Source organism: Ostrinia nubilalis, chromosome Z, assembly GCF_963855985.1.
Source record: "Ostrinia nubilalis chromosome Z, ilOstNubi1.1, whole genome shotgun sequence".
Classification (NCBI taxonomy): domain Eukaryota; kingdom Metazoa; phylum Arthropoda; class Insecta; order Lepidoptera; family Crambidae; genus Ostrinia; species Ostrinia nubilalis.
This window is the reverse complement of record NC_087119.1, coordinates 25,739,635-25,765,273: the sequence shown is the minus strand read 5'-3', so window position 1 is coordinate 25,765,273 and position 25,639 is coordinate 25,739,635. Positions and strand designations below refer to the sequence as shown.

At 36.7% G+C, this 25,639-nt stretch overlaps 1 protein-coding gene across 1 annotated transcript in view; it reads right to left on the bottom strand.

The window, feature by feature from the left end:
* Nucleotides 1-25,639, bottom strand: part of LOC135086957 (glucose transporter type 1) — a 137,052-nt gene that overhangs the window by 33,266 nt on the left and 78,147 nt on the right. Inside the window, exon 2 of the mRNA XM_063981793.1 lies at nt 2,536-2,596. The gene's annotated coding sequence lies outside the window, so the exon portion shown is untranslated. The remainder of the gene's footprint in view (nt 1-2,535; nt 2,597-25,639) is intronic.

Genomic DNA, 25,639 nt, shown 5'->3' with positions numbered 1-25,639 from the left:
ACTAGTGTTAACATTAGCTCATCTAAGCATCCACTGTCGCTGTAATTAGAGCCGGACGTACCATGATGGACAGACTCTAATTAATAAGCTCTCATTAACGTTAATGATGGTTTAATTGAGTTAACTGCGTACATACATGCTGTAACTAAATTAAACTGGATTCGCGCTGCGATTCTTAATTGGAAATCAGTGTAGTTTCCCAGGAAATTAACGGTGATGATTGATAACTTCATCATATTAATCCCATCATATTTTCATCCATACTGTAATTAATCCGAAATTAACTATCTTCCATATTCGTTTTACGATTAACCACTGATTTAGATGGATGTAGAAATAGTTTTCGACGTGGACAAAAGCTGATTTATACATTCTTATAACAAAGTAACACCGTTTACAAAATTATATCTCCGGTAAGTAGCGGCGCCCTCTGTATTTATTAAGTCATATTTTGTAAACAAATCATCAGAATGGTTAGAATTTTTTATGTCCAATAGACGAGCAGCGGCCTAGTGATTCACAAAGTACAATGGGTTTGCTGGTTCAAATCCCAATGGGGAGTATTGTTGCACTCGCTCCACTCCTCGAGGTCAAATTCAATGGAATTTGTAATGTACCTTTACAAAAAACTAGCAATGTTAAATAGTGACACCCAAAGTAGCCAAAAAGTTCACAACACGGTTTTTTCTAACGAGCAAAATTTTTCTAATCTTGTTTTCGAAACAGCTTTCCATCACACATACGCTCTGCCAATACTCGTATATATTAAAAATTACATTTTAATTAATTAGTAACAGCTAATAGAAAACAGTAAATATTGCCGTTTTCACTTACTAAGGCCCCTTAATAAAGCAATAACTTGAGACTTCATAAGCGCAGTCTGAGCTTGTTTGACTTAACGACTGAGACTGGCCAACTGTACATAAAGCCAAATACAACACAAACTAAGTTGTATCTCAAGTTACCTGCAGAACTGATTAGTTCTCGACCGTGGGTCGCAACATGAAATATGAATGTCTTTATTCAATCTATACTAATACTAGCGGCCGCCCGCGACTTCGTACGCGTGGATCCCGTTTTACCCCCTTCATCTTACGCGGTTTAGATTTTTCATACAAATGTTTTTTCCCGCTAACTCCCGTTCCCGTGGGAATTTTGCAATATCATGTTGTAACTAAGCTTTAAGTTTACTAAGGTACCTGCGTGCCAAATTTCAAGCGTCTAACTTAAGCGGTTTAGATTTTTCATACAAAAGTATGTTCCCGCTAATTCCCGTTCCCGTGGGAATTTCGAGAATTCCTTTCTTAGTGCACCTCTACGGTACCTAAGCTACGTCCCTTCCAAATTTCAAGTGCCTACGTTTAGCCGTTTAGGCTGTGCGTTGATATGTCACTAAGTCAGTCAGTTTCTCCTTTTATATATTTAGATTATAAAGCTGAAGAGTTTGTTTGTTTGTTTGTTTACTTGAACGCGCTAATCTCAGGAACTACTGGTCCGATTTGAAAAAATATATTTGTATTAGATAGCCCATTTATCCAGGATGGCTTTAGGCTCTATAACATCATCCTACACCCAATAGGGGCGGAGCAGTAAAGAAAAAGGTTTCAAAAACGGGAAATATTATTCGAACTAGTTTTACGCGTTTGTACGCGGGAACAGCTAGTTTTGTATAAGATTTGACACTAATGAAGTTTCTTTACAATCCTCTCTATCCTGGGTCTACCACTTCGAAAGAAATATTGACAAGTGCTGACATTCACCGCCGGAACAAACCTAACCGCCTTCATAATATCATCATCATCTTTAGACTTTTCACTACAAGAAATAAACAGTACTTAAAGAACACCACTGCGAACGATTCTATATCTTTGCATACTAGCTTCTCGGAACCTTAACTAGGTCATCGGTCCACCGGGTCACAAGCTGCTACACGCGACTATCGAAGCTAATGAAAACAGCCAAACTAGCTGTTTGCAGAGACACCGGCTAAGAAAGCTACACTCGTTAAGTCGTCTTAACCAAGGGTAGAAGTACCAGTTTCAGCCATGTATATACCGGCCTGTTTTTTTAATAATAGGTAAAAAAAGATTGTAATAAAATTTATCTTTATATTTTTTTTTTATCCACAACGAGGAAGCTCTGGGAGGAGGAATTTCTCAGTCTGAAGTATTTATAAATGTGAGATTTAATATTTTTGATACTCGGTCGTTTCAGTTAAAGACTTCCACTGCTAGACAAAGGACTTTTCAATACTAATTTACCAAAATACATTGGCCAAAATCGATACTTTTAGTAGGGTACACCGTGCTCGTGCAATGAGGGTTTTCGCGAATGAAAAATCCGCCAGATGGCAATACGTACACGCGAGGTGCAAATGCTGCATGATTGGTTATTTTTGACATGACATTGACAGATATGTCAAAATCCACCAATCACGCAGCAGTCAGACCCCACATCCACGTCCCGCCATCTAGCGGATCTTTCATTCGCGAAAACCCTAATTGATTAGTGTGTATTAATAATTGTGATATTTACCTTTAATCTAGTTATTGTCATTTGACTACGACCGATGGCAGTCTAATCGACGACATCGTGTCTGAAACAAAGAAATGCACACATTAATTTAAAATTCTGGATAAAACATTAAAACCTAATAAATAACTGTATTTTAGGGTGAAGTAATTTAAGGTTTTTTTAAATAATATGACGAGCTTACATTATAACAAAAGGGACTGTTGGTTTTAAAGGTGTTCACTACTATAGACATTTCTGTTGTGTATCAATTTATACAAAAACAATGAAAACGTCAAAGTAGTAATGAATTTGTTTAAAAATTATTTGATAAAAGCAGTTTAATTTCGAAAATCGTTGCAGAGCCCGCATCATTTCCGGTGTGGTATTGACAGTGAGGGGTATACGTACGAGTACCTTAATACGATCCAATAAACATGCCAGGCAATCACTACTCGTGATTGCGAAGTAATTAACTGTCTTTGCTATACATATGTATACCAGATTTAATATGTACATATTATTTGCTCACCATCATCATCATTGGACTGAACTTAGAAAACAACGTGTGCCTAATTTATACGAAAATGAATCAAAGGCCGGCAATACACGGACCGCTTGAAGCAGTCAGCTGCGTGTAATACATTTTTTTCTAAATATCTGAATTACATCTAGTTTCCCCAACAAACCATGAGTCAATAAAACTTTCTAATACAAAAAACATCTGCACCGACCGAACAATAAGCTAACTTTCATCGTAGAACATTTTTCTTCCGACTCCAATGAAACTCATTCATCTAAATGATACAAAATTCAATCGCCTATAATCTGAAAGGAACAATGCTTCGGTTTATAGAATTTTAGAATAGGTCGAACTAAGAATAGCCGAAGAATGTTAACAAAAAGACTTGTCGTACGAATTATGGATCCCGACTGCTCATTGCCGGTTCCATGATTTCAATACACGTCTGCGTTTACTTTCCCACGTTAGCAACAGTGCCAAGTAAACATAGAGATGTGTACTGAACGTTTTGCTGACATGGTTTCGTGACTGGGTGGTGTGTTACAGACGCTACAATTGTATTTGAATATTGTATCAGGTGCGGGCGAAAAGGAACTGCGAAGATTGGTTCGTGAGATGGTGTAAGCTATGCCACCATGCCAGAAGTCGCGGGTTCGATCACCGTACAATACAAACATCTGGGTGTTTTCTTTATCTACGTATAGTTACCTAAAATGTGTTATGTATTAGATTATTAGATTACTTTGGAACTGGACGGCGCAGTTAAAAATTTCCAAGAATATGTTTATTTGTCTGATCGTGCTGAGGTTTTGTGGAAGCAGCTTTTATGTTTTTTTGTAACTTACTAGCTTTTCTGCACGGCATTGCCTGATGAAAATATGGTCAAAGATTTGCTCACAATATAGTTTTCCCTTTAAGGATTCTCTTCAATGTTTATTCCTCTTCTTATATCATAATTATGTTGACTTTCGAGTAGATTAGCACGAGTAGCACTCGCAAAAGTTTGTCTACCACAAAAAGTAAGATTATTACAAACAAAAGTAACTTGTCTACGAACTGGGAGCTCTACGACTTGTCAACAAATGAAGCAGTTACGAGTAAAAACTTTTAAACGTTTCAAAGCATTTCAAAGTGATTTACGAACTTAAGTATTCCATTTTAACTGTCTATTTGCGTTTCGACGTCCAGTTGGCATGAAAATTACGGTTCATATGTTACGATGTCATTGTCTACGTCGTTTATAATTGTCGACTGATGTCCTACCGTCATTTTGTCGCTGACGTACAAAATGCATAAGGAAATTTTCCAAGAGTTCATGGTAATATGTCGCGGCAATTTACAATAATGATGAGGTGAAACGTGACGAATGATGGGCGGTTCTGGGAATGGTGGATAATACACTATTAACTTGTACCTATATCATAGAGTCAGTACGTATTGTAGACCAGTTCTCGCTCTTGGGCGGAAAGCGGAATTAGGCGGAAACTTTTTTAATTTTTAAAATGTAAATGTCCACCCACAAGGTGGAGCGACGACATCATAAAGGTAGCAGGAAGGCGCTGGACGCACTCCGCTACCAACCGGGCAACATGGAAAGCATTGGGGGAGGCCTATGTTCAGCAGTGGACGTCCTATGGCTGAGATGATGATGATGATGAAAATGTAAATAAATTATACTTTAAAAAGTATAAAAGTACCCATCTTTTACTAATGATAAAGAATATTACAAGAGGACATATGAATTGCACATGCAGATTGCAGACCATATATATTTAGTCAAAATTGCACTGATTACTAAGTAAGTATTTTATAAAATGCTACTATCTGGATGTACCGCTGTGGGGTACAAAATCGGTTATGAGCTGTTTAACGTTTTTCTCGGCGAATATTAGAGGGAAGAAAAAAAACCCTGATTAATCACATCGTTATTGATGCAAATAAACACATGGGTTTATTTAACTATAGAGTTTCATCACAAAATTTCACTCTTGAATCAACCTAAAACTTATTTTTTAACTGAGAAAAAAATAAAAAGCTTGTATTGTGATCATGAATCAAAAATTCTCTTAAAAATGCCTGACCTCGGGCACAACTCTATTTAAATTGTCAAAGTAGCCTTGATGCGGTGGGAACCGCCACGTTGCACAGAGACGTGGTACGATGCATTATAACGGAGAATATTGCTGCTAATGGTAGAACGGTGTGGTAATTAATAGCTTAGTACGGAAATTACAATGTAGCTTTATGAAACAGGATAAAAGTCAATAGCTCAATTAATGTTTACTTTAATTTTTTATTTTTTTGTTTCTTAATATTACTCAAAGGTGACGTGACTGACTGACTGACTGACATAGTGATCTATCAACGCACAGCCCAAACCACTGGACGGATCGGGCTGAAATTTAGCATGCAGGTAGATGTTATGACGTACGCATCCGCTAAGAAAGGATTTTACGTAACTCCACCCCTAAGGGGGTAAAACGGGATTTACGCGTACAAAGTCGCGGGCGGTCGCTAGTTTGGTAATAAAAGAGAGCAGACCACTATCTACTTTTATTGTATTGACCAAATGTTAGTTCGTCAAAACTGGATATCCTTCGGTATTCAGAATAAACGCAAGTACGCAACAGGTAGGTACGGTTCTTGAAAAAAATGGTTTGAAACGAGCTAGACTGATGATAAAAAGAGAATGGTAGAAAACTGACACATTTGGACGGCTTCCCTTCCACAGTTCTTTTCCACTATTCAAATAACTTTCTGAATTGGCTGCATTCTGTCTATCACTCCTACCAGCAGTTTTTAGTTACTGTACCTATTGGATATGAGGCTTGCATTTTTATGCTTTAATTAAGATAGAGATGAGTAGGCTATAAAATTTTATATCTTATGGACTTACAAATGTTTTAGGTTTAATCTTCATTAACCTATTTTTCTTTTATAAAAACAATTTGGAATCTATTCGGCATCAAAAATACTTTTTTCGTTACACTTTTTCTAACACCAGTTGAACCACCCAATTTTAAACTATGTTGAGTTCCCAAAATACACAGTGAACGTTCCTCGAAACATGCCGAAACTAAAAATTATCGCTTCAATTTCCGATGTGCAATGTTTGGAAAAAAACCAATGGGCTGGCGAAGCAAAAACCAGCGCCCCAACGAAATATTGACAGACGCCAAAAAAATATTAAATTTTCACCACGAATTGTGAAGCCGCGAGGAATAGCACGAATTCGTATCTCGTTTTGGATGTTTAGTACTGTGAAGCGATGGCTGGGATCCATGACAAGATAAATATCGAAAGACATTTATTTTAGACTAGCGGCCGCCCGCGACTTCGTACGCGTGGATCCCGTTTTACCCCCTTCATCTATCTTACGCGGTTTAGATTTTTTCATACAAATGTTTTTTCCCGCTAACTCCCGTTCCCGTTGGAATTTCGCATTATCCTGTTGTAACTAAGCTTTAAGTTTACTAAGGGACCTGCATGCCAAATTTCAAGCGTCTAACTTAAGCGGTTTAGATTTTTCATACAAAAGGATTTTCCCGGTAATTCCTGTTCCTGTGGGAATTTCGGGAATTCCTTTCTTAGTGCACCTCTACGGTACCTAAGCTACGTCCCTTATAAATTTCAAGTGCCTACGTTTAGCCGTTTAGGCTGTGCGTGGGTATGTCAGTGAGTCAGTCATACAAAAGGAATTTCCCGCTAATTCCAGTTCCCGTGGGAATTTTACAATATCCTGTTGTAACTAAGCTTTGCTATGCTTGGTGTTTCTTTGCGAGATCGAATCAGAAATGAGGAAATCCGTAAACGAACTAAAGTCGCTGACATAGCCCGACGGATTAGCAAGCTGAAGTGGCAATGGGCAGGGCACATAGTGCGCAGAACTGACGGCCGATGGGGCAGCAAGGTTCTGGAATGGAGGCCGCGTACCGGAAGGCGCAGCGTGGGACGTCCACCTACAAGGTGGACCGACGACATCGTAAAGGTAGCAGGGAAGCGCTGGATGCAGGCCGCTACCAATCGATCAATGTGGAAAGCATTAGGGGAGGCCTATGTTCAGCAGTGGACGTCCTATGGCTGACATGATGATGATGATGATGATGAACTAAGCTTTAAGTTTACTAAGGTACCTGCATGCCAAATTTCAAGCGTCTATCTTACGTGGCTTAGATTTTTTCATACATATGTTTTTTCTCGCTAATTCCCGTTCCCGTAGGAATTTTGCAATATCCTGTAGTAACTAAGCTTTAAGTTTACTAAGGTACCTGCTTGCCATATTTCAAGCGTCTAACTTAAGCGGTTTAGATTTTTCATACAAAAGGATTTTCCCGCTAATGCCCGTTCCCGTGGGAATTCCTAAGTATCCTATAACCTGCCCAGGAGTATGAAGAATAATTGTACCAAGTTTCGTTAAAATCCGTTGAGTAGTTTTTGTTTCTATAGGGAACATACAGACAGACAGACAGACAAAAATTTTACTGATTGCATTTTTGGCATCAGTATCGATCACTAATCACCCTCTGATAGTTATTTTGAAAATATATTTCATGTACAGAATTGACCTCTCTACAGATTTATTATAAGTATAGATTGATATTCAATCTAAATATACACCGTGTTACTTTGCATTCTTGCCATATTCACAGAGATAAAAGTAGGTAACAATACCTATTATTTAAGATAAACAAGAGACTCCCATAAAGAAAGTACACTAAGATTTTAGTGAATTTGGTTTTTCAGTACAAATTGGAATAAACCAATTTTGTCTCGCACGTTCTACAGGTGCAAGTGGAATATACCTAGTAGGCGTGGCCTAGTTCTTAATTTTATGGCTTTGGGTACCAGCCTTTTTATCCAATCATAATAACTATTTTAAAATACTCTTCAGTTGATTTCAGATTTTCCTTTCTACTTTACGGGCTTAGGACCGTCAAAAATACGTAATAATTAATAGGGTTTCAATTAATTTACAACATTGTACCCTATTTTTACAAATTAATAAATTAAGTATGAAATGAAATCACCTTATTCACAATTAATTATTATTTATTCATAAGTTCCTACTTACAAAGTTTACGTACTGCGAAGCAAGTGTTCAAAGTGTCCTCCGTTCTGATGAAGGCACAGTCTAGCACGGCGAAGCGTAGGTTTTTCGCTTTAGTTTTCGCAACACATAAACGTTTTGTATCACAGTTTCACTAAAACAATCCTTTCATGTAACGCGTTTACACTGTTTATCTCTTCTGCGCATACCAGTCGTTTCAAGTCACTCCAAAAATCCATTGGTGTCAGGTCCGAGGATCGTGGTGGCCAAGCTACTGGACCCCTCGTCCAATCCACTGTTCACCAAACGTATTATTCGCGCACTTGACGTCCTTATTGTGGGGGAGCACCATCCTGCTGGTAGTAGAGCATTTGGTGCAACGCTAAGGGTACGTCATCAAGCATTTCGTCTAAGACGTCTTGCAGACACTCCAAGCACCATTTTGATTAAATTATTCGTTGTTTGAATACACTTCAGTCATTTTTGTATTATAGTCTATCCAATATAGCTTGATTAGAATGACAGCTGTCATCAAAAGTAACGACATAACTTTGTAGTAGCGATCAATGAGAGCAAAATATTGGCGGACAAGAAATAATTCACGTCTGACCTACAAACAATATTTTCGACGACAGTGCTTCCAATAAAAATGATAATTTCGTGTAAATGCAGCGTTAAATTACACCAATAAGTAGTAATTCGAAATTATAAAAATCAAGCTAGAGTATTAACGACGTCTCTACAAGGTTATCTCGAGTTACAAAAATGTTAGTGTTGGGACATATCGACAAATGTCATATTAAATTAAAACTATTTTTTTAACATATTTAACAAAATTTTTTTCTAACTCATTTTTTAACATTATTTAAGTCAAGTTATGCGTTTTTCTAAATGTTCACTATTAAAAACCAAAAAATATTTCATTCTTAAATAATATAATCAAACATCGGAAATCAATCACCGGTAATTTTTTGGGTATTCATAGCACCGTTGCTCTAGAAGAGATGCCCACCGCCCTCTAGCGAGAGGAAAAAACCACTGAAGAACACTGATGATAATGACTACGACTTAGGTTGTACACCCTTGACATGAATTTTAAATTTTACTGTCTTTAAATTTAAATCATAATTGTCATTTTTATGAATAAAGATATATGAAGAAAAATTGGGTGCATTTTTTCATATCATTTTTTCGAAAACTTATCGATACATCTATGTGAACCGTACGAAACATACCCATCACTAGTCACATTCGTTTGACAGCCGTCATTCTAATCAAGCTATATTGGATAGACTATATTTATAACGTGATTTGTGATTGATGGATTTCTCAGTTTTTTACAAGTGTCAAAAAGACATTTTAAAGACAACAGATTGCAAAAGATATTTAAAAATACAATAAAAAGTAAAAAAGTCTCCATCGCCATCGCCAACAAGTGATGTGCATGCGTTACGATAATTAGTGGTGTGTTTAACAGATTGTCGATAAAATAAAATACTCAAGATTAAAAAAAAAATTTTTCAGGCATTATTTTTTTACGGATTTGTGTTCAGTATCAGTAATATAGTAAACTCTGTAAATATGGCAAGAATGCAAAGTAACACCCTGTATATAACTCAAAGGTGACTGACTGACTGACTGACATAGTGATGTATCAACGCACAGCCCAAGCCACTGGACGGATCGGGCTGAAAGACATGCAGGTAGATGTTATGATGTAGGCATCTCTAAAGGTGTAAAACGGGATCCACGCGTACGAAGTCGCAGGCGGCCGCTAGTATTGAAAATTTAGAGAGCTTTTTCTAAAATGTCTGAATTTGAGAAAATTATTAAAGTAGGTAAGTGCTTATGTGATTGTAAATTATTATTATTCACTGTGGTAGTCTTTTCGAATCAAATGTCATAAACAATTGGATAGTAGTACTAGTAGTAGTACCTAAGTATATCTACTTTTGATCTGAGAACAAAACTCAGAATCTCCGGATCAATAAAGACCAAGTCCATCTCTTACCATGCATATGACTAGGGTTAATTGAAACTCTACTCGCATAATGTCTTTTGTATGAACGAGTTGTGTGAAAAGTCCAAACATCTGAGTAGATATTCAGATGTTTGATGACTCGAGGTGTCCGGATCGTTTTGATCTCAAAACGATCCGGACACCTCGAGTCTGCTTTCGTAAACCTGATCAATGATAAGGCTAACCAGCTTAAAACTATCGGAGTTGCACACAAACTGACATTTTAAGCCACCGGTGAGCTAATCCTAGATGAAAGATGCACTGAGCTCTAGAGATATGCAAATAAAGGATTCCCAATTTCCAATTCCATTCGAAAATTATTCATTCGCATCCAAAAATTCATATAACGATACTGTATTTTAATACCTAGTACCTTTGTACTGCTAACCCATTGCATCCCGAGCGCTTCAACACGGTGTTTGATAGGAAGGGTGGAAGCCACCCCCTTTCGACCCCAGTCACCCCCGACTCATTCGGCTTAACAGATACAGCTATGGCTGTGTGACGAACTTATTTAATTTTTCCCTTTGTCCATTCCTACTAACACAGCGTGTTTATGTGCAATCGTATACCCCCTGATCCTCGCTGCATGTCTTTTGTTCTTTTTTGGATGAAGGTACAAAATAGTTTTTTCCCTTTTTGTTTTATGAATTTAATTCTCTTTACTGATACGACAACGTTTGCCCGGATTCTAAGTACCGCGTTTTATTGTTGGATTCGCCTTTGAAAGCTTTGAGCTTTTAATAGTATTTTTGGAAGCTTTTGCGATGCGCCGGGGTTTATAAGTGATATTTGAAAAGTATTGTTTTTCGTGCCTTTGTTACGTCCCCAATAGAATTCGCGTGTATGCCTCGAATGAAAGCACTACGAGTTGTTTTCGTCTACTCTGTTATTGGTGAATATAGTGACATATATTCACCAATAACGATCGGCTGACGGCTATAGATTACATAAGAGAAAAATATACTGCACACAAGTCTAATTTAGGAACATGGTGCGAGCTATAGTAGATTGAAATAATGGTTAAACTTGAATAAAATATTTTTGATTTTGATTTTTGATAATCCTTCGCACCTCGTCGAAATCAAACGATCATTTATGTTTCTTTATATTTCTATCTTTTATTTTTTGGGACTTATAACGTGTGTTAAATATGTAGGTACTCGTAAGTCCATTAATACTACTTACTTTAATAAAACATATATTCAATTGCAATCAACGATGTTATGAAATTTTAATTGCTTCTCTCCTTAATGTAAATAGTCCGGGAACGTCCTGAAACAAAACCACGTCGCCAATTAAGGCACCACTGAATGCTTCCGGTAAATTCCGGTCGCGAGATCTCGATCAAAGCTAATTGGCACCTTTTGATTATGCACTCAAAGTTGCATCTCCTTTGTACATATTTTGAGTTAACTTGTTTTTCATACTTTGTAAGTGATATGTTTGGATACTCACTTAAACTTTGAAGGGAACCAAAGCAATCTATAGCAATATTATTTAATTTTGTATTATTTAGTCAGCCTGTTTTATTTACGCAATATGATACATATTTGTATACATAAAATTTGAAAATATTTAGGTAGCTATTTTAATTTTACTTCTTATGTTAGAAATCCCCTGGGTCCTGGAGACCCCGCAATAACACCCGCGGCAGAAGAGACCGTCTAAACGGTGGACAGACGACATCCGGCAACAGGCTGGAGTAAACTGGAGGCCAACTGGCCACCCGCCAGGGACAGAAGTCGGTGGAAGGTTGAAGAGGGGGCCTATGTTCGAAGTTCGAAGACGAACCTCGATATGATATGGGTAGATTAGAAATCTAGCAGAAAACGCATTATGCACCGGACCACACTTCTTACTTCTTACTAATCTTCTTCTTCATCCTCGTTCCCTCACTGATGAGGATCGCGACCACAGATAGTGTTCCTCCACAGACTGCGGTCATAAGCCGTTACTAATCTTACTAATATTATAAATGCGATGGTGGATGTTTGTTACTCTTTCCCGCAAAAACTACTAAACGGATTTTATGAAACTTTACAGTATTATTGTGTATAACCCAGAATAACATAAAGGCTATTAGATAATTTATGTCGATCTGTGACAAACTAAATTTCACGCGGGTGAAGCCGCGGGCAAAAGAGTATGTAATAATTTAGACGCGTTATAGCAATATGAGTTATAATGTACTAAACAACTAGTTATGATATTAATAACCCCTCCCAAAACGCCTTAGTTCCAGTTAATTAACTGTATAAATTGAGACACTGCATCGAAGGATTTTCGCCGCGCTACTCGAACTTATGGGAACCTACACACCTACCTAGTCCTGAGTAAATGATAGTTAGTTTGAGGGCCATTATTTTTGTGTCAACGGAGTTGCAGATCTGATGTTTACTTATTCGAAATAATGTTAATAATTATTTATGTACCTACATTATTTTTTGTTTGTGGGCTTTGCGCATGCTTCGTCACAAGACAAATATTGTTGTAAATTATTATAATCTCATGTAAGTGAACTACCCTGTTCTTATGAGAATAACGATTCTTTAAACCGAACTTATAGGAAAGCTTGTCTTAACTAGCTAAAGCTTGTTGAACAAATCGACTCTCGAAGAGCTTTCAGCAAAAGAACGGAATACAGACAAGTTTTAATGCGATTAGTATCAGTAACAGCCCTACTTCAACTGAATACTTGCTTCTAGTCGATGTTTCTATTATTAGATTCCTATCGAAGATCAAAAAAAATCAGCACCTTCGGAGTTGCATTTAAAGTTGCAACTGTGTTAAAATTACTTACATTTTCACTGATGAAATACGAGTAGAAAGTAAATCTTGTATGCGCCGGTATTAAAACATCAAACAATTCAAACTCATGTCACACTATTCTCTATCACTCTGACAGTCCTTTCCCTATCCTCTCCCTTCCACCTTCAGTCTCGCTCTCGCAATGCAACGCGCCGCTTCGCCTACCTATCTGGGCGTTAATACGAAATAAGTATCCAAAATATACCAATTCAAATAACTCGTCTCGCGCGCTATAACCAACCCAATAAGAATTCAAATGTTTGTGGAGTGAAAAAAGAAAGAAACGACCAAACGTGGACCGTCCTGCGGAGTCTGCTATATCGAAGGTCCCATCCCACTCCTATCCCAAATCTCCTACACTAAGTTAGTCGACATCTACAATCGCTAAATGGCATTTGGGTAAACTCGATATTAAATTCATAAAACTCATTTATTTTTGCAAATAGGCTTTTAATAGTTAGTAGACTGTTCAATAAATGTTCCGATTAATGTTTGTACCTACATTATCAGTATAAATGTTCAATTTCATTTCGTACGATTTCAACAATTGAACTTACTACCCTCCTGCTAAGTTTAATGAATGATCTTACGCCCTTAATAAAATTTTCATATTTGATCAAAACAATGGATTTTGTGTAAAACAGTCTTTATTGTCATTCCTTTATGTAACTGAGAAAACTAAGAACTAAGTAAATCCGTTTCTAACTCCGTCTTACCAAATCTCTGGAACTAAAACAATAATTGATGTAAGCTAAGAAGTTAATTAACTAAAATTGACCTAAAATGAAAGGTCTCTTGGGCAATTCTTAGCTTTGTTAAATGTAAATAGATAGCCTATTCTCTACTTTGTATGGTAGAGTTAACTTAGTTTTCACATTATTACTGCTAAAGACAAATATTAAAGCTGGGTTGCACCACCTTACTTGAACTTTCACAAATGTGTAGTCTGTCAAACTCAAAAAACACCGGTTATGGTTATAGTCACGGTTAAAATAAGGTGGTGCAACTCAGCCTTAGACTTAGACAAGTGACCAGAACTTAAAAAAAGTATTAAGCTGAGTTGCACCATCTTATGTACCAGGGATGTTATGGATATCCGTAACCGTAACCGAAACTTTCAGATATCCGTAATAAAAAATATCCGAAACCGTAACCATAACCGATTCAAAAGTTTCGCATAGTTTCGGATGTAGGCAGTTTAAATTGTTTTTTGTATAGAATTATATGTAAAGGAACACACAGGTACAGCCTGATGTACCTTTATAATGCCATCTAGTATTAATTTTTATTTTTTATTACTTTTTATTCGATGTCACCCTAAGTATCCGAAACCGGTATAATATTATTCCTATATCCGTAACCGTATCCATAACCGAAACTACATATCAATAACATCCCTAACTTTGACTTTAACAAACGTCAAAAATCTGTCAAACTATACAAAATGCACCGGTTATTGAAATAATTACTGTTAAAGTAAGATGGAGCAATACAGCCTTAAATTTTGTTAAATTAAATTGTAGTTAAAAACAAAATTGAACCATGCCATGTTTGACATTTAAATTAACAACAACAACCCCGCTGGTTGAATCTGGATTTTGTATTTTTGTGACGTCAACCAGAAAGTAAGTTATTACAACTGGTATTGACATTTCAACGCGGTTAGGATTTCAATTCAATTATTAGTTTGTTGTTCTAGTTTGGAACTATGAATAGTTGTTTGTACGCGAATACAGAACTGTTATTCTCGCACTAACAAGTTTTTTCGGCTCTGGGAATAAGCTTAGTATTAGGTATAGGAATGAACATATAGGTAAATAGTTATGGAAGTGATATAATAATATGTCACCAACCCCTACTCTTCCCGCGGGTGACTTAGGGACTACACATCAAACAGAGAACAGGCAGCAGCGCTCTCTGAAAAACATCAATCTTTTAAACTGCGATCTCCAACCCGCCTGCCAAGCGTGGAGATTATGGCAAAACCCTCCATAGTAGAGGAGGCTCATAGTCCAGCAGTGGACTGTAAAGGGCTGTTGATGATGATGATGATGATAATAATGTGCAATTTTTATGTAGTGAAGTTAATATCGCTGGTTTTTATGACCCAAATCATCATCATCATCATCATTTCAGCCATAGGACGTCCACTGCTGAACATAGGCCTCCCCCAATGCTTTCCATGTTGATCGATTGGCAGCGGTCTGCGTCCAGCGCTTCCCAGCTACCTTTACGATGTCGTCGGTCCACCTTGTAGGTGGACGTCCCACGCTGCGTTTTCCGGTACGCCATATGACCCAAATAAAGAGTCAATAATACATTTACCAATAAATCTTATTAAGGACCGTAAAATTAAAATAAGTTTAAAATGGTAATTTTCTGATGAATCGCTCTCATCAACACCTCCTAAACTTCGATAATTAAAAATTGGCGTTACATAACAATCATGGCCGCTTTATTAAGACATTCAAAATGTAATCGAGACGCTTGCGGAGGGCAGGTCACCTTTGATCGATCAATTGCCCTTTATTTTAAACGTAATACTCGTAATCTAACGTGGGAAGACTGTAAAAGTTGGTAAACAACGTAATGCCATCCCACTTAGAGCTTAGCTCGGAATAGCCTGTGACTTTCAAGATGGATCGTCTGAAAAACGGTAGAGCGATGCAGATTACCGGTTTATTGGACTGACTACAGGGCGGTAGACTTGCTACTTTTAGCTGTGGTAGGTGATTTGAATCCATGAATTCTCGATGGATCGACGACCTCAAAGATCGTGCTTAGTGGCGGATTACGTCCAGCGGCGCACTGTCACAGCAGACTGAATAATGAGGCGACTTTGTTACGAGTATTTGATACATCGTATTCTAAAACATTCGATTGTGACATCGGAGTCGCGCATTTTGCGTACGAAGATTCAATATGTATAATGTAGGTATGTCGCGTGGAACGTTAATGCATTTTATGACCTCTACTGAATTCCTTCCTATGTTATAGATTAGATGAAAACACAAATATAAGTATTGGGCATTTCTACAGCACGGTGTTATTTTTCTCAATTCGGTGCTAAAATTTATATTTAGTTTTTTAAGTAGTTTCAATACAAAAAAATAAAGTTTACTCCATTCTGAATGTAAAAATAGCATTGTCACTAAATATTGTGAAGTGGTTTATGAGAATAGTTAAGCACCGAATTGAGAGAGCACCGAATTGTGAAAATGAATCACGGAATTGAGAAATGAATCTCCAAATTTAAAAATCGCTCCGTGAACTTAGAATTGATGACATTATGTAGAAATACATAATGTATTTCAATAATCAAAATAATAAATACCTAAAACTTTTGATATCTGACTGCTGGTCTATTAGTTAGATGGTTAATTTTAGGTTTAATTGTCTGAAATATCCATTGGAATTAAACAAAAATCCTAATCAATATGTTTAATTTTTTAATAAGGAACTATGAATCATTCTTAATTTTTATATATTATTTTATTTCATTAAAGTTATATAAAAATAAAATTATATTTAAATAAAATAAATACATAACACAGGGTCTCCTCTTAGTTTATTTATTCTTAACCTTAAACATAAAACAAATATAGCAAAACCCAAGAGCTAGATTGACCTGACACTATACCGAAGATATACCGGACGTCAGTTTGTATAAAATTAAAATAGCTCTCAAACAGCTGAAATACAACAAGGCACCGGGTGTTGACGGCATCACGGCTGAGCTTCGCCGGTACTAAAGGCTCTACAGAAGCAGTTCAATTCCGTCATCCTCGAAGGAAAAACGCATTCGGCATGACACAAAAGTGTGGTGATAAAATTATAGACTCATCTCACTTCTGAGGCGTGTTTACAAGCTGTTTTCGAGAGTCCCTACGAATCATCTCGCTCGCAGACTCGACGACTTCCAGCCTTCTGAAAAGACTTTAGTATTATGGTACACACACAGGTACGCTACGGCAGATTACACAGAAGACCAAGGAGCCAATTCACGGACGATATCGTAGTCATGGCTAAGACCTTGGAAGATCTAGGCACAATGCTCGATGGCCTCCGCAGAGCCTCTCAACAATTGGGTCTCAAAATGAACATGGACAAGACAAAAATCATGTCAAATGTCCGTGTTTCACCCACTCCTCTGAAGGTTGGAGACTACACTTGAAGTTGTTGACAATTGTGTATATCTGGGACAAAGAGTCCAGATAGGTAGGTCCAACTTTGATCTCACGTCTGAAATACCACAGTGTCTCGAGACAAAAGTCTTCGACCAGTGTGTGTTGCCAGTGATGGAGTATGGATGTGAAACGTGGTCGCTTACTATGAGCCTAATAAGAAGGCCCAAAAGGCAATGGAGCGTTCTATGCTCGGAATTTTCCTGCGTGATTGAATCAGAAATGAAAAGATCGGCAAGAGAACCAAAGTGACCGACATAGTCCGCAGAATTGCAAAAATCAAGTGGCAGTGGGCGGGGCACTTAGCTCGTACAGATGATGGCTGTTGGGACTGAAAAGTTCTCGAATGGAAACCACGGACCAGTGGGCAGGCCTCACACTAGGTGGACCGACGATCTGGTGAAGATCGAGGTAAGAACCTGGATGCGGACAGCGCACGTCCGGCTGCTATGGACATCCTTGGGGAGGCCTTAGTCCAGTAGTGGACGTCATTTGGCTGAAACGAACGAACGAAAAATAAAATAATGAATTATATTGAAAGAAAATAATTTTATCAATTAGTAAAAAACGATTTCAAACATATCCCATTATTTTTGTGCCTCTTGCTCTTTAAGTTATGATGAACAGAGTTGTCGTTTTACCTGTCCATTATCTAGTTTTCAAACAAAAAACTATTAATTATTGGACAGCAAATACCCATAACTCAATAACTTATTATTGTGTTTTGTGGAACCAATAATTATTAAATTATATACAAAATACAATAACTCTTTAGTATAAAAAGAAATGAGCAAATGAGATAGATTTTAAAAAAATATAAAAATGTTATAGACAAACATTCTATTTTCAAAATCGTTGCGATAAGTTAAAGTACATATTTTCAAACTTCTGCTTACATCGTTTACAAATTTTTTGAACTATTGTTTTATATTATTTTGATAAGATAGCAGTAGCAGTGCATTCTTTTTGAAGAAACCACAATAAAAATGTTTTATTGTCTTCTGTCTTATGACTGGTAGTGCCCAATGATTGCTAGTTCATCCTATTATTATGTTAGACTGATTTCATTAACATTTTAAGATACACAAACAATTTATTGTCTCCATTTTCATTTAATATCAATTCGGTGTATACGTTTTCTCAATTCGATGCCCCATATTCCGCGGAATTGAGATCCACGGAATTGAGGAAATATCACAATCCATCAAATTACTCGAAAATATTATACATTACAACAATTTCTACAAAACGTAATGGCAGATATCACTTAAACACTCAATTAATTCAGCAGTAATCTCATTAAATACTTCCTGAACATTATTAATTTCGCACACCGATTTGAGAAATGACCAGTGACCAAAATTTTTTAGTGATTTCAAACCTCTGAAAAATGCTCCTCAAAGCGACAAATCTCTCTTTTACACTACTCGAAAATTCGGGCGCAACTGCTAGTTTGTGGGAATCAGTCGAGGGCGTTCGTACTGTGCGTAGTTAGTGATATAGGAGCACAAAAGTAAAAATCACGGAATTGAGGCACACACGTCGGACAAAATTTAAATGTGTTACTGTAGTCAAACCCAAGGACTTACAATAAAGAAACTCATATATATGGCTTTATTAACTATCCCTTGTTCTGTGAATGTGGGTATCATAATGGGGAAGTTATTATTTCAAAAGTTATGAAGCAAAAACGAGTAAATTCTGGAAACCGGACACTCCATTTTAAGCCAAATTTCGCCCGTTTTTGAACTTTCATATTTTTTTAAGGCGAGATGTAAAACCTGGCGGTCTTTTAAATATGCTCTCCATCAAGTCAAGAGTCCTATAAATACGTGTGATTTTTTTCAAGACCGTACTTCAATTTTAAAGGTACTTTTTTCGCCCCAGTAGGTCAATCGGTCGTCTCCGTAGAAATGCCCTATTGTTAACAAACATGAAAATTAAGAATGACTTGACTCGGTTTTGTGATCAAAATCTCATTATTTTTACAAGAGAATCTCATGTCCTCGTGCCCAGTCAATATTTGTACCAATTTATCATTATCGGTTAGATGCAAAAACAACAAACAAACAGAATTAATTCCACTCATATTATCATATACATATGAATATGGTTCTAAGAAACGCCCAATCAGTAAACAGCTTAAATTGAAGTACATCATTAGGTTATTATTTGCTTAGAGACGGTATGTTTATTGTTCAGAATATTTTACTAAGATTATACTTACGAAGGCTAATTGGCGTCTAAAAGAATCAAGTGGATGCTGCGAACAATATGTTTTGTTTTGGGAAAAACTCGAGTATCAAGAACAACGGAGTGTGTACTTGAGACTGTAATTAGAAAATGAAAACAATCTGTACTTATTGAACTCATGTCTCGAGTAAGGAAAATGTAAACTTCGTTTTTGGATGGAATGTGATTTTATAACGTCGAATCATAGTGACATAATATTCTACATGATTCCATTACATGTATATAGATCAAGAAATGTCACTCTCCTGCATGCATTTGTGTTTGCTAAATATTACTAGACCTTGACTGGTATACTAATTTGTTTACTAATGATGATGATTACTAATAATCTTAAAAAAAATATAGCGGAGCGTGCTTACTGACTGCGCTATTCCATTATGGTGTGCACTTCCACTCAAAAAGGCGAGTTTACACTGTTGAAATTGGCCCCACAGCGCGTCACCGCCCTTTCACGCGTTCACACAAGTTTGTGTTCCCAGTTTATTGGATAACTTTCCGGTTAGTTTTTAACCGCGGTATTTACAAGACCGCCGCGATGCAATAGTGCCGGCGTATTAATTAAACGAAATTGACGCTATGCCGGGTTGGAACTGATTTTTAATGACGCTCGCTGCAGAGTTGTGTTAGCGTGGGTCGTATTATGCAGTCAGATAGAACTGGAATGAGTAATGATTAAATCTGGACTGATTGTTATTGCTTTAGTCATAGACCAATATCTTGTGAAACTTAAAAAATAAGAAACTTTAAACCCCAAGCTTAAAGTAAGAACTTTGGTGTCGACTCATGTCGGCGGGTCGGAGGGTTTTAAATTAATTTAAAAGCCCTCTGAAGTAAAAAAAAACTTTTCTGACAGTCGGTTAATTTTGTCAAACGTCGTCTATTTTAACAAAACAACCAATGTTCAACGTCACTTATAATTCAAACACAAACTGCTGAGTCTTATAACAAAATACTATCACCAAAGGGTAATTGAATTATCGGCTGCTATAACGTGCAAGGTTCGGTTCCCGATTAAGCCATGGCTGGGTAGACTAAATGGCATAATCCCTCCTAGCTTCAGTATCAAGTACGGTAAAATGACTCCCTGATTGGTAATTAAAATGAAGACTAATTGTAGAGCCAAAATGGCGGAATAAAATGCAATCTAAATTATGTTAAACTGCACGTTAGATAGTAACATGTAGTTTGGGGATAATGGAGGGACTAAAGCATTTTTAAGGTTTAGGTCAAAAGCGTAGTCTAGGGTTAAAGTTTTGGGTTTTGGGAATCTTTCTTAAAATTGAGGGTCTGGTAAATTGAGATTGATTAAGACCCTTATAAGTGCTAGTTTATTTTTTAGTTTTAAGTAATTAGTATTGTAGGAGATTGGGATAGGAATGGGATGGGATACCTTCGATTGAGCAGACTCCACAGGACGGTCCAAGCTTGGTTCTTCTTTCACTTTCACAAACACTTGAATTTTTATTGAGATGAGTTTAGCGCGCGATTTGTGTTTATTTGAATTGGTTTATTTTGGATACTTATTTAGTAATAAACGCCCAGATAGGTAGGCGAAGCGGCGCGTTGCGATGCGAGAGCGAGACTGAAGGTGGGAGGGAGAGGATAGGAAAAAGGACTGTCAGAATGAGTGATAGAATAGTGTGACATGAGTTTGAAATGTATGAGGTTTTAATGCTGGCGCGTACAAGTATTATAAATAACTAGTTTTCCGCCCGCGGCTTTGCCCGCTTGGAATTTTTCGGTTTTTTATGTAAGCTATGACACTTAGCAATGATGTGGCTTTCTATTGGTGAAAGAATTTTTAAAATCGCTTCAGTAGCTCCCGAGATTACCCCTTACAATTTAACCAATCAAACACACAAACTACCTTTTTATAATAGAAAGAAAGAAACATTTATTGCCATGGACATCACAAAAGACAAAAGATGTAAATATTAGTATAGATAATTATAGTTATTGGTGACTGTTATTGCCACATTACTTATTAAGGCGGAATTAAACATATACATTGTTTGACCTAGGAACGGAATAAAAAAATACAGTTTCGGACCATTTCCCCTAAATTAATTAAAATTTCGGAAAATATGAATGAATGCTGGCTCTTTCCTTGCCTAAAGGAAGGCTTAGTATTGCCACAGAATAATAATATGGTATTGCTATCTAGTGAGGAAATGCAGCCAGCATCCGCGCCTGTTTGCCTCGCGGGCATGTTTTTATTTTTGAGTAAACAAAAACGTAAGTGCTTTTATTAACGACCCCCTAAAATTTGTATTCTAATACCGTCCGTTTTTTCTTTCTTTCTTATGAAACATAATACAGGTTGCCGAAAACACGTTACTTAAAAATATCTAGTCATGTTAATTGACTATCAAAAAGATTAATTCGATATTGATTACGAAAAACTCAGATAACACTCATGCTCCACAGAATATTAATTACCAAATGCGTTAATCACTCGTTTTTGCATCACCGATCACCAATGCCACCTCGCGGCATCAAAACCAATCGCTAATATCGTACATCCCACTATGAAATAACGTACACGTTGGCCAACTCACTATCCACACGAGGTTTGTTTGCCCCAATTTCGTAAATTGACTCGCCAAAACCAACCTTTCATGCAGCACGACCATTCCCCTTAATTTTCAATCTAAAATAAAAGCCGTGTTACATTCAATCTTCAAAACACGGTATCGACGGTTATACAACATCTTAAGGGCGATAATCGCGAAGCAAGCGAATCTTTGCATGGACATTTTTAGTTGGAAGTTATTTATTATTTAGAGTTTTGCGGCTGGCTGTTACACGAGTCGGACGAGTAGATTTGCACTTATCGATTCTAAATTCGAGTTAGAATTTAGAATTAGAAACGAATTTGGCGGCTTAATTTTATTTTAGCGTAGACGATCACCAAATAAGTTCGAAATTAACCATAAGGTTAATTTTGTCTATTGTACAATGAAAATTCGAACAGAAAATAGACGAGACAATTTTAGTTGCAAGTTTGGAGTTAACTAAACTATGTATTTTTTTACATAAACGTAAATCGAGACAATACTCGCTATAAGAGTAGGCGCACACCGTTGATTTTTAGTTGGCCGATAGTTGTGCCCGATTTTGATTTGTATGAAGAATCGGCCAAATCAAATCGGCGTAGTGTGCCCACTCCCATACATGACCATACTGATCAACTGCCCGACTAAACTATCGGCCGACGAAAAATCAACGGTGTGCGCCTACTCTTACTGATTCAAAAATCACATAGATTCTTGAAGAAAATTTCATGGGATTCATACCTTTAATAATAATGGCCAATGGTAGACTGAGAGCAACATAAAAGACACAAAAAGCCATTTGCCACATTTGATGTGCAGAATGCATGGTTTCATGCTTCGTGATGCATTTTTTATGAAAAACAGATTGATGTGAAAAACGTTGTCTAGTAGAAACGGTATTTACATAAATTGCAGGAGAATATTCAATGGGGGTTGCGTTGAATTGCTTAGAGACCTATGGGGTAGACCTTCGACGTCTATTTTATGTATCATGCCTGTAATTTTGATCATTCTTTCTAGATATACTAATTGTGTATGTTGTATGTAATCCTTTGGACTTTTATGCACATAATATAAGGGCATAGTATAAAAGTATAATAATCCTACATTTGTGACTGTTGATTGATATTAGGCTTGTGATCCTTTTATGTAAATATCAATGGGAAAGTTTGTGCGCATAAATGGTTCTTTGTTGCACTTTGAAGCAAAAGCTGTGTTGTGTTTATGTCACCGTAAAATTGTGAATTCCGTCAGATTATAATCTGACGTAGTTAAATTACAATCTAACCTAACCTAACCCACTATTAGTTTTACAATCTAACGCGTTATATTATAAACTGACAGAGTTCACAATTTCATTTATTCATCAGAATAATTTATAACGACCTGTAACAAGTTTGTCAGAATTTAGACTGTAAAATAAGTTGAGATCTAAAAATAAAATAGTCTCAATTTGAACGCGGAAATCCTCGACCACGAGTATATTTGAGCTAGAGAGCTCAGGTTTAAACTACATATCGTTACGGAAATACAAATCACGGGAGCGGCAACGCATTACACATCGTTATTCGTTACTTGATTCTCGCGTGGGTGTTTCCACACTTATGATATAAATGTACGAAAATAAAATGAGAAGTTGAGAAGTATAAACTCAGTTTATCGTCTGCAGCACTGACTTTATAAATATTACCATGTGGAAGTCTGTTTGAAACTGAGTTTGTCCGTCAGCTCGACTATTGTGGTGAATCAACTCGTGACACAAGCATATTTGGCTTACCACGAGGGGTTAAAATATCCTTTAAAATCTTTCTTAATTTTGATCGAATAAGTAGATGGTGTAAAATCTATTATTTCTTAAGTAATCACATGCGAAAGTTTCATTATAATTGAGAAAAATAAAAACATTTTAACGGCAAGAAAACAGACAAAGTAATACCTACTTAACAAATCTATTTAAGAACACAAGCCCTGGCAGAAATACTAAAGTTGTTTTCTCTAAGTCCAATGGATTATTTCACTTTGTCAAAGGACTCACTTGAATCGAACCAAGGCACAAAGTATTCTTTGTCACTTTGAAATAGTGTAGTACTGAATAAAGAACTTTGTGAACCGTACTAGATTTTCCAAAGATTGTGTACTACAGATATTTTATATCACTTTATTAAATTTATAAAAAAATTGGTAAGTAGATGTGTTGCGTTGGTGCCACTTAGGCGTAAAATCTTACAAAACTATCATCTTGTATAACGTCAGCCGCCATATTGGATTTCAGTGACGTCGCCTGTCATACTCCGTATCGTGGTGGTGGAAATTTTAAAAGCATTGCTTGAGGTTCTATTAAATAAATGTTATACAAGACGACATGTCTTGAGGCAAGTAAGGACATGTAATTTTTGGGGTTTCGAAGTCCTGATAACAAAACCTTTAAGTTTCGTTATGTCCGTCTGTCTGTCTGTCCGTCTGAGATTTTAATTATTAATCACGCCGACAAAACAGTAAAATAAAATTAGTAGAAAATTTTTTTTTAGGGTAGCTCCCCTCCATGTATTATAAAAATGTTGCCAATGCTTTAGCTAACCCATCCCTCATGGAGGATTTATACTTACACTAGCTTTCCACCCGCGGCTTCGCCCGCGTGGAATTTTGCCTGTAACAGAAAAACCTTATCGCGCGCGTCCCTGTTTCAAAAACCGGGATAAAAACTAACCTAAGATGTCCTTTTCCGGGACTCAAACTATCTCCATGCCAAATTTCATCAAAATCGCTTCAGTGGTTTAGGCGTGAAAGCGTGACAGACAGACAGACAGACAAAGTTACTTTCGCATTTATAATTTAGTATACAGGGTGTTAGGTAAATGGGTATATGAGCCGACACTAGCCCATGTTAACATGGTCATATAAATGGTATGGTGAAGTCAGAAAATTGATATCTTCATTTTAATTATTTTATTTTTCATACAAATCGGATTTTATAAAATTTATTTTGTATGAACATTAAAAATCTAAATATTGATGGGTAAACAGTAAGAACTACGAAATTCAAACAGCCAGCTACGGCCGCGCTACGAAATGTATCGTAGCAAGCCCGTAGTGCTCTGTAGCAATTTTACTACGAAGACAGTTCATACTTTATGGCCTACGTAATTGAAAGCACAGCGGAAGGCTTTGATCACCCGACTACGGCGAACCTAATATAATGGGAATGGGTTGTTTTAATACACATTCATATCCATACAATATAAAAATATAGTGTGATTTTTCAAAATAATCACCGAGATAGTTTTCTATTTTTTTCTCATGATTTTGAGATAAAGTTTCCTGAAATCCACGCGTGAAAAGTCATCGGCAAAAGCTAGTAAACTACAAACGAGCAATCTGTAGGCCTAAGATGCGAAGTGATAACTTTTATCGACGTCAAAATGTATAGACAAAATCGATAAAATCGATTGCCACTAGTGGTCTAAATTGAATAAAATATTTTTGATTTGACAAATCGGATTTTATAAAATTTATTTTGTATGAACATTAAAAAAATTAAAATGATGATATCAAATTTCTGACTTCACCATACCATTTATATGACCATGTTAACATGGGCTAGTGTCGGCTCATATACCCATTTACCTAACACCCTGTAGATGTCAAAGCTCAATTTAATCAATCACGTTTACAAATGCGTTCTATAAGACGCTTTGGTGTGTAAGGACAAGTATCAATACAACTTGAATCGGGCTA